Source organism: Ornithorhynchus anatinus, chromosome 3, assembly GCF_004115215.2.
Source record: "Ornithorhynchus anatinus isolate Pmale09 chromosome 3, mOrnAna1.pri.v4, whole genome shotgun sequence".
Taxonomy (NCBI): Eukaryota; Metazoa; Chordata; class Mammalia; order Monotremata; family Ornithorhynchidae; genus Ornithorhynchus; species Ornithorhynchus anatinus.
In genome coordinates, this window is record NC_041730.1 from 76,282,297 (window position 1) to 76,292,413 (window position 10,117).

The following is a 10,117-nucleotide window of genomic DNA, read 5'->3' on the forward strand; positions in this document are numbered from 1 at the left end:
GGGGGCTTAGTCTGAGAAGCCCTCCTGGAGGAGGTGAGTTTTCAGTAGGGTTTTGAAGGGAGAAGTGTGCTAGTTTGGCGGATTTGAGGTGGGAGGGCATTCCAGGCCAGAGGTAGGACATGGGCCAGGCGTCGACGGCGGGACAGGCAAGAATGAGGCCCAGTGAGAAGGTTAGCAGCACCAGAGGAGTGGAGTGTATGTGCTGGGATGTAGAAAGAGAGAAGGGAGGTGAGATAAGGAGGGGAAAGGTGATAGACAGGTTTGAAGCCAATAGTGAGGAGTTTCTGCTTGATACGGAGGTTGATAGGCAACCACTAGAGGTTTTTGAGGAGGGGATTTTTGAGGAGGAGGTGACATGCCCAGAGTGTTTCTGTAGAAAGAAAATCCAGGCAGCAGAGTGAAGCATAGAGTGGGGAGAGACGGGAGGTTGGGAGATGAGGTTGGGAGGTTGGGACATGCTCAGAGTGTTTCTGTAGAAAGAAAATCCGGGCAGCAGAGTGAAGTATAGAGTGGGGAGAGTCAGGAGGTTGGGAGATCAGATTGGGAGGTTATATCTAACGCAGTGCTTAGTAGGGTGCCTGGCATATAATAAGCATTTAACAAGTACCATTTTTTAAAAATGGGGTATGATGCACAAGTTCAGGGGGGTGTAGGGATCAGAGGTTTTTAAGGTGGGGAAAGAACAACTCTGTAGCTGTCCTGTTTGAGTGTAGAAGGAACTTTAATAGTTTGTTAGCATCACTTACAGACTATACTTCAACATCAAATGTCAGGGCAGTGCACAGATGACAAAATCCTTGAACAAAGACAGTCCAAGAAATGAAGTCTTGCTCATCTCAACATAACTATACTGGATGGGAGGGGAGGGGAGTTACACTAGGTGAATAGATGATAGCACGATTCTCAGAAAGCTGGTGTATGCTAAGCTGAACTGACTAAACTGAAAGCAAGGAAGATAAAAGAAACATTTTAAGGATAAACTGTGACAAAGACTCAGGTGGTGCTGCATCCCAGCAGAAAACATAACACCATTTGCTACAGACAGAGCAGCATGGCACACTGCAATGAAGAAGGAACTGCTCTTTCTAAGCAGTAACTTCGTTAGGATTGTGAAGTAAGCAAGCAAAAGCAAAAAAAAAGCAAATGCACTGAAAATAGTACATGTGACAACCTTTGTGCATGCTCAGTGTGGTTGCTTTTGTACAGTATTCTGCACACAGTAAATGCTCAATAAATACCATTGGTTGATTGGTTGGGACTATGGGTCCTGTGGTGCTGTGTTCAGACAGATATGTAACAACTGACAACTGGTGATTTGGAGTTGGCCCTTGGATGTTCCTGGTGGTTGTGAAGAGGCAGCCATTTCACTCAGTCAGTCAATCACATTTATTGAGTGCTTACTGTGGGCAGAGCACAATACTAAGTACTTGGCAGAGTACAGTATATCAATAAAAAGACACATTCCCTGCCCCCCAAAAGCTTACAGTTTACAGTCTAGAGAGGTTGTTTCTTTTTTTTAATGGCATTTTTTAAGTGTTTGGTATGTACCAGATCCAGTACTAAGCACTGGGGTAAATGCAAGCTATTCTAGTTGGAAACAGTCTAAGTTCCAAGGGGAGTTCACAGTCTTACTCCTCATTTTACAGGTGAGGTGATTGAGGTGATAAAACACAGAGAAGTTATGTGACCTGCCCAAGGTGACATAACAGACAAATGGGGGAGCAGGGATTAGAAGCCAGATCTTTCTGACTCCGAGGCCTGTGCTCTATCCAGTAGGCGATGCTGCTTTTCTTTCCTAGGCTAAGTATGACAACTTTCTAGTCGACTTGAAGGGCCAGTATGACACTCCTACTCAGCCTGTGCCCCTGTGAATCAAGGCCACAGCCTCATTAAACTCCCTTGGAATCCCTCTTAGGCTCCAACCACACTAGGGCTAAGCCTGGGCCTCACTTTAAGACTTGGGTTCTAATCCCGGATCCCCCACTTGACTGTTATGTGACCTTGGTCAAATCGCTTCACTTCTCTGTGCCTCATTCACCTCATCTGTAAAACGGAGCTTAAGACTGTGAGCCCCATATGGGACAGGGACTGTGTCCAACCTGATTAGCTTGTATCTACCTCAGCATTTAGTATCGTGCTTGGCACGTGGTAAGCACTTAACAAATGCCACAACCTAGCACTTAATAAAATGCCTGGTGCATAGTAAGTGCTTACCAAATACCATAAGAAACTTACCAAAAGAACAGGTCACCTTTTAAAGAAGTCTCCTTAGAGTTTAGGCATCACAGAAGTTGGAGGCTTTTATTGTCTGGCTCGGCCTGACTGGGGAAGAATTCCTATCTGTACCTCATCCGGTGGACCTATAGCTTCTATACATCTCCAGGCGTCTACGGTCTCATTTACTGTTGTTGGTGCTGTTCGGCCAGTGGGAACTGCACAAGGTCCACAGATGCTCTGTGAAGAAATGGAGGCAGATGTCATAGGCCGTCCGTAATCCTCACGGAAATCTCCTCTACCCCAAACGTGCTCGGACATGAAGGGCCTCTGCATGAATCTATCCACTCATCCGAGCCACAGCAGCTGAGCAGCAGCTGTGAGCTCTACTTGTGCCAGTGGTCACACAATAAACCCCTTCCCACCGCTACCCCCACTGTTTGAAACCCTAACAGTCACTTCTCAGACAACGGTGACTTTGGATCCTGGCACCTATTCAGGGAACGTGAGCCACCCCTAAAGAACGAAACTGGGAGTCAGAAGGACCTGGGTTCTAATCCCAGTTCCACCACGTCTGCTGCGTGACCTTGGGCAAATCACTTAATTTCTCTGGGCCTCAGTTACCTCATCTGTAAAATGGGGATTAAGAGCGTGAACCCCAGAGATTGTGTCCAACCTGATTAACTTGTAACTACTGCAGTGCTTAGAATAGTGCTCGGCACATACTAAGCACTTAACAAGTACCATCATTATGTATTATAATTATTATCAGCTCATGCTTATTCATTCAATCACATTTATTGAGCACTTACTGTGTGCAGACCACTGTGCTAAGCACTTGGAAAGCACTTAGAGAAGCAATGTGGCTCAGTGGAAATAGCCTGGGTTTGGGAGTCAGAGGTCATGGGTTCTAATCCCGGCTCCGCCACTTGTCAGCTGTGTGACTTTGGGCAAGTCGCTTAACTTCTCTGTACCTCAGTTCCCTCATCTGTAAAATGGGGATTAAGTCTGTGAGCCCCATGTGGGACAACCTGATTTCCTTGTATCAACCCCAGTGCTTAGAACAGTGCTTAGCACATAGTAAGTGCTTAACAAATACCATTACTATTATTATTATTATTATTGTTACTATTATTACAATTATGGGGCTGTGCTCACCACCAGGTCAGCTCTAGGCTCCTCAGTGGTTGAATGCCTTCTCTGGCAACCATGATAATGGTTAAAAATACCAGCTTGGCTTAGTGGATAGAGCCCAGGCCTGGGAGTCAGTAGGTCACGAGTTCTAATCCTGCTCCATGACATGTCTGCTGTGTGACCTTGGCCAAGTCAGTTTACTTCTCTGGGCCTCAGTTACCTCATCTGTAAAATGGGGATTAAGACTGTGAGCCCCATACAGGACAGGGACTGTATCACACCTGACAACCTTTCATCTAACCCAGTGTTTAGAACAGTGCTTTGGCACTTAGTAAGCACTTAACAAGTACCATAATGGGGAAGATGCCTCAGAAGGCACAACACCTCTTTTAGAACCACTAGGAAGACCAGATATCAATCAATCAATCACCAGTATTTACTGAGTGCTTACTGTGTACATAACACTGTACTATCACTTGGTAGAGTACAATACAACAGAGTTGGTAGAGAAGAAGCAGTATGGCCAAAGAGAAACAGCATAGGGTGTCAAGGAACCTGGGTTCTAATCCTGGCTCTGCCATTTGCCTCCGGTGATCTTGGGCAAGTCCCTGAACTTCTCTGTCTCAGTTTCCTCTCTGGAAAAAAAGGGGATTTAACACCCATTCCTCCTACTTAGACCTTGAGTCCTACATGAGCCAGGGACTTTGTCTGAACTGACCACCTTGTATCTATCCCAGTACTGAGTACAGTGTTTGGCACACTGTAAGGGTTTAACAAATATCGCTAATATTATTATTGGTATTACTATTATTAGATGCTTTCCCGACCCACAAGAATCTTACAGTCTAGAGGAGGAGTTTACAAAAGTATGCTGTGGGCCAGAAGGATTCTCCTGCTAAGCAGTTGATGACTCCACCCTCTGAGCTGAATAGATGGGGTTGTTAAGTTTTTCCTTTTTTATGTTATATAAGTGTCTACTAATGTGCCAGGCACTGTACTTAGTCCTGGGGTAGGTTGAAGCTTATCAAGTTGGACACAGTCCTTGTCCCACATGGGACTCACAGTTTTACTCCCCATTTTACAGATGAGGTAGCTGAGACACTGAGAAGTGAAGTGACATTCTCCAAGTCACACGACAGACAAGTGGTGAAAGTGGGATTAGAATCCAGGTCCTTCTGACCCCCAGGCCTGTACTCTATCCACTAGGCCATGCTGCTTCTGAGGAACTTCTCAGTTAAGCACATCAGGGGACAGAGAGAGTGAGTACCTTGTTGGCTATGTCTGTGTTCTTCTTCCTGCTCCCTCTCTTTGTAAATAATTTTCATCTCTCTCATTAGTTTGTAAGTACCTTGAGGGCAGAAATCATATCTTGCATCTTCGTACTCTCCCAAGTGCTTAGCACACAGTAGGTGCTCCATATTGCAATAAAAGCAATAATATATAATAATAATATATTTGTATTTGTTAAGCGCTATGTGCCAGGCACTGTACTAAGTGCTGGGGTGGATAAAGGAAATTGGGACAGACACAATCCCTGTCCCACATGAGGCTCACAGTCTTGATCCCCATTTTACAGATGAGGTAACTGAGACACAGAGAAGTGAAGTGACTTGCCCAAGGTTACACAATAGATAAGTGAAAGAGCTGGGATTAGAACCCATGATCTTCTGATACCCAGACTCGTGCTCTAAACACTATGCCATTTATTAAATGCTTACTATGTGCAGAGTACTGTACTAAGCATTAGGAGAAAATACACGTGGGAATGAAACAGGGTTCTTTTCCTTAATGGGGCTCATGGATTGGCTGTTCATCTCCTCTGACATCTGTCTGAGGAGAGTGGTATCTATCCCTGAAGTACTGAATCCCACATTTCTACTAGAATTTTGTTCACCAGAATTGATTAGGAGAGCATGTAGGCACTCAGGCCTGAGGGGAGAATGGTAAGGAGAGTGTAAGTTCCTTGAAGGCAAGGACCAGTGTCTTTTACATCTCTAATAACAATAATGATAATAATAACGGTATTTATTCATTGATTACTATATCCCAGGCACTGTACTAAGTGGTGGGGTAGATGAAAGATAATCAGACACAGACCTTGTCCCTCATGGGACTTATAGTCTAAGAAGGAGAGAAAAGAGTTATAGAATCCCCATTTTACAGATGAAGAGATGGAGGAACTGAGAAGGCAAGTGGGCAAGTTGGAATTAGAACCCAGGTTCTCTGACCCCCAGGCCCATGCTTCTTCCACTGGCCTATGCTGCTTCCTTATTCTCCCATGCCTTTGGTACAGTACTCTGCACAAAGGAGGTAGTCAATAAATACTTGAAATGGATAAATTATTAATGCTGGGAAAATATCCTCCATCGGAAAGTGTAGTAGTGGGCAAGATGGAGGAGGAGGAGGAGGGGAGAATTGAATCTTATTGGTTTCATTTTCATTTTTCAACCCTCTAACCCTTGCCAAAGAAGCAATGCTCCTCCATTATTTTAAAGACTAATGGAGAGTTTGTTAGGCATTATTCTTTTCATTCTTTCCTTGATCCATATTTTAATCATTAATCATTCTCCTAATGCTAATTTTGGTATCTATTAAGCTCTTAATGAATAGTGTGCTAAGAGCTGAGGTAGATATATGACAGTTAGATCAGCCACATGGTCTCTGACCTACATAGAGCTCAAAGTCTAAGAGGGAGAGAAAATGGGTGTTTTATCCCCATTTTACAGATGAGGAAACTGAGGCACAGAAAAGTGAAGTAACTTGTCCAAGATCACCCAGGAAAGCCAAGACTAGAACTCAGGTCTCCTGACTCCTAATCCCAGACCCCTTCCACTAGGCCTCATAAACCAAAGCTTTCTGTCTGGGTGAATGCACAGATGTGGTCCTCTGAACCTTCTTTAAATGCTGCCTTAGTCTCTGCCCTGCTGAGAGGAGGCCACAGTCTGTGAGTCTTGGCCAGGTTCTACACAGAAGGAAAAACCTTCAGAGCTGAAGGCTATTGATTGACTCCTGTTAGTTCTCTAAATTTGCTTTGCCTGGTTGAAAGTTTGTCAGAATTCTCTACTGGGATGCAGAGAACAGATTTTCAGTGACTTGGCTTGGAATGTATTTTCACAATAGCACTTTTCTTAATATTATTTTACCTGCTTCCCTCCTGTTAAGAGCTTCCTTCAGCTCCATTCCTTAATTTCCCCCCTTTTCCTTTATATGACATTCTCCCCTTCATGAGAAGTTCTGTAGGTCCTTACAGCCCTCCCCACAGGCATAGTTGAAGTCTGTCAATATTGAAAGTTGGTGGGGGTTGGGGAGGCCTTCCGGACGTGTATCCGAGTTCCTGTTAGCTTTTGGAGACGCTCGCTCTCCTGTGAGCTATCAGAGGTGTTCGAGCCAACCCACTCAAAACACATCTTGTCCTTTGGGCACATCAGGGAGCCAGGCTGAGCAAACAGCCGGAGCCTCTGGGGAACTCCCTGAAATGCCCTCATCCTCATCATTTAATACCCTTTACAGCCGAAGCGAAACTCTTCAAAAGCAAAGGGAGTGAGCCAGTGATGCTTGGCTTCCTCTACACACATACTAGAGCAGTGAGAAGCTGGAAAACTTACCTGGCAAGGAGTGGGTTTTTTCTTTTTTTTTTTAATTTCCCTCAAGGATGTTGGCCGAGCTGGAAGGCCTAGATGGTGAGCGTAATTGTAGGGAGAGGAGACTTCCAGACCATATTGAGTGACCGCAGGAAATGTGCTGTGCTGTTATTTTGAAGTGGACGGCCTCACTCTGGGCCCCACCCAGGTCTCCGCTGGGCTGGGGGACAGCTGCCATGTTCCTCCGTCAGATCCAAGTGGAGGCTCCCACAGATGGAAGCAGCACATCTCCAGTCAGAGAGAGTTTGGCTTTCATTTCCTGCTTGGCCAGGTTTCTGCCTCTGTACAGGAGAGGATTATTAAAGAACTACCAACTCGGCTTCACAGCCCACAAAGACAACCATTGATGCCCTTGAGCCTTCTTTACAGTTGGGTCAAGGTAGCTAACTGCTGTTCTCTGATCATAGCCCAACTCTTCAGTCTCTCTGTTCTTTAGATTCTGTATAGAAACTGGGACTGAAATGAGACCAAACACAGGCAAATCATTTACCTTTTCTGTAACTCAGTTTCCTCATCGGTAAAATAGGGATTAAACGTCTGGAGATTAAACGTCTGTTCACCCTTCCCCTTAGACTGTGAGCCTCGTGCTTGGGACAGGGATTGTGTCCTGCCTCATTATCCTGTACTGTATCTCCCCAGTCCTTCAGTAATCGATCAGTCAATCAGTTGTATTTATTGAGAGCCTACTGTGTACAGGGTGTGTAATATTATACCGAGTACAAGAAGTTGACAGACATGTTCCCTGTCCACAGTGAACTGGGTTCTAATCCCAGTTTGCCTCTTGCTTGTTGCATGACTGTGGGCAAGCCACTTCACTTCTCTGGGCCTCAATTTGCTCATCTTAAAGTGGGAATTCAATACCTGTTCTCAAACTTAGACTGTGAGTCACATGTGGGACAGGGACTATGTCCAATCTGATTTCTTTCTGATCTCCCAACCTCCTGTCTCTCCCCACTTCAGTCTATACTTCACTCTGCTGCCCAGATTATCTTTCTACAGAAACGCTCTGGGCATGTCACCCCCCTCCTCAAAAATCTCCAGTGGTTGCCTATCAACCTCCATATCAAGCAACAACTCCTCGCTATTGGCTTCAAAGCTCTCCATCACCTTGACCCCTCCTACTTCACCTCCCTTCTCTCCTTCTACAGCCCAGTCTGCACACTCCGCTCCTCTGCCGCTAACCTCCTCACTGTGCCTTGTTCTCACCTGTCCCGCCGTAGACCCCTGGCCCATGTCCTCCATCTGACCTGCAATGCCCTCTCGTCTCACATCCACCAAACTAGCTCTCATCCCCTCTTCAAAGCCCTACTGAGAGCTCACCTCCTCCAGGGGGCCTTACCAGACTGAGCCCCCCCTTCTCCTCTGCTTTTCCTCCACTCCCCATCGCCCTGACTCCCTCCCTCTGCTCAACCTCCTACCCTGCCCCATAGAACTTATGTATATTTGTATATATTCATTATTCTATTTATTTTATTAATGATATGTCTATATATCTATAATTCTATTTATCTATTTTGATGCTACTGATGCCTACTTGTTTGTTTTTTTTTCTGTCTCCTCCTTCTAGACTGTGAGCCCATTGTTGGGTAGGGATTGTGTCTATCTGTTGCTGAACTGTACTTTGCAAGCATTTAGTACAGTGCTCTGCACACAGTAAGTGCTCAATAAATATGATTGAATGAATGAATGAACTCCTAGATATCTCATTGCTTAGAACAGTGCTTGACACATTGTAAGCTCTTAACAAATATCATGATACCAATGATAATAAGTGTTAGTAGACTCAATTTCTGCCCACAAGGAGCCTACAGTCAATGGGGAGAAGCAGCGTGGCTCAGTGGAAAGAGCACGGGCTTTGGAGTCAGGGCTCATGAGTTCGAATCCCAGCTCTGCCACTTGTCGGCTGTGTGACTGTGGGCAAGTCACTTAACTTCTCTGTGCCTCAGTTCCCTCATCTGTAAAATGGGGATTAAGACTGTGAGCCCCACGTGGGACAAGCTGATTCCCCTATGTCTACCCCAGCGCTTAGAACAGTGCTCGGCACATAGTAAGCGCTTAACAAATACCAACATTATTATTATTATTAGAAATTAAAATAGATTATAGATAGGGGCAATAGTAGATTACAAGTATATATACATAAGTATTGTGGAGTTGAGGTGAGTATCAAAGTGCTTCAGATAGGATACTGAGTTTAGTTCATCGATGGTACTAGTGAAATTGCTTCAGAGGCTGAATGTGTCTTCTGTATTAGAATCAGCTTTCCCAGTGATGCTCATGAGAGCTATGAGTGCTCAATAAATACTCTTGATTGACTGATAAAAGGAATGGGACCTAGTATCAGGAAAACACTCTAAAAAGGTGATAGGATCCTAAGGTAGACTCAGAGCCCTAAGAAATAAGGCTATCATCTCAGCATATGCCCTTGAAAATCTCACAAAAGAGGGTTGCTTCTTGCCTCTCTGACCCCAGGCAAAAACTCCAGACTCCTTTAAATAAATTCCAGCTCTTACATCCCATGCAGCTGCTCCCACCGACTAAGACTTTAAGCCTGAAATGCATCAGATAGACATATGACTGCGTCAGCAACATCTGCTACGACTTCTCTGGAAGACGGACTTATTGTGCATTTCTACTGTCACTCAGATTCTTGCCTATCCTCTTTGAGGAAACAGCATTTTCAAAAAGATAATAAACAATCGGGAAAGTAGTAGAGCACAAACTGTCTGAATAGAAGAAATCCTCTTTCCTAGGGAGCTGGAAAGGGGACTTGGAGAAAGGCCAAGCCTCTCAGGAAGTTTGTGAGAGCAGTGGATTATCTCTCTCTGCTGACACAAATGGTCTGGTAGTCACTAACGGTGTGTCTAAATGCTTAAAAGGGACAGGGACTAAGAGAGCGACAGCTCTGTTTCTGTAAAACTACCTTATCCAAATTATATTGCAAATGATATTCCAAGAAAATGATCTTTGCATCAGCGTGTAGCCTAGATGGAAGTGGGGCAAGGCTGGAGGCATGGAGATCAGCCAAGAGGCTAATTCGAATAGTCCAATCGTGATAGAATGAGTCGTTGGGTCAGGGTAGAGGCTGTCTGAGGGAGAAGAATAGACAGATCTGGGAAATATTACAG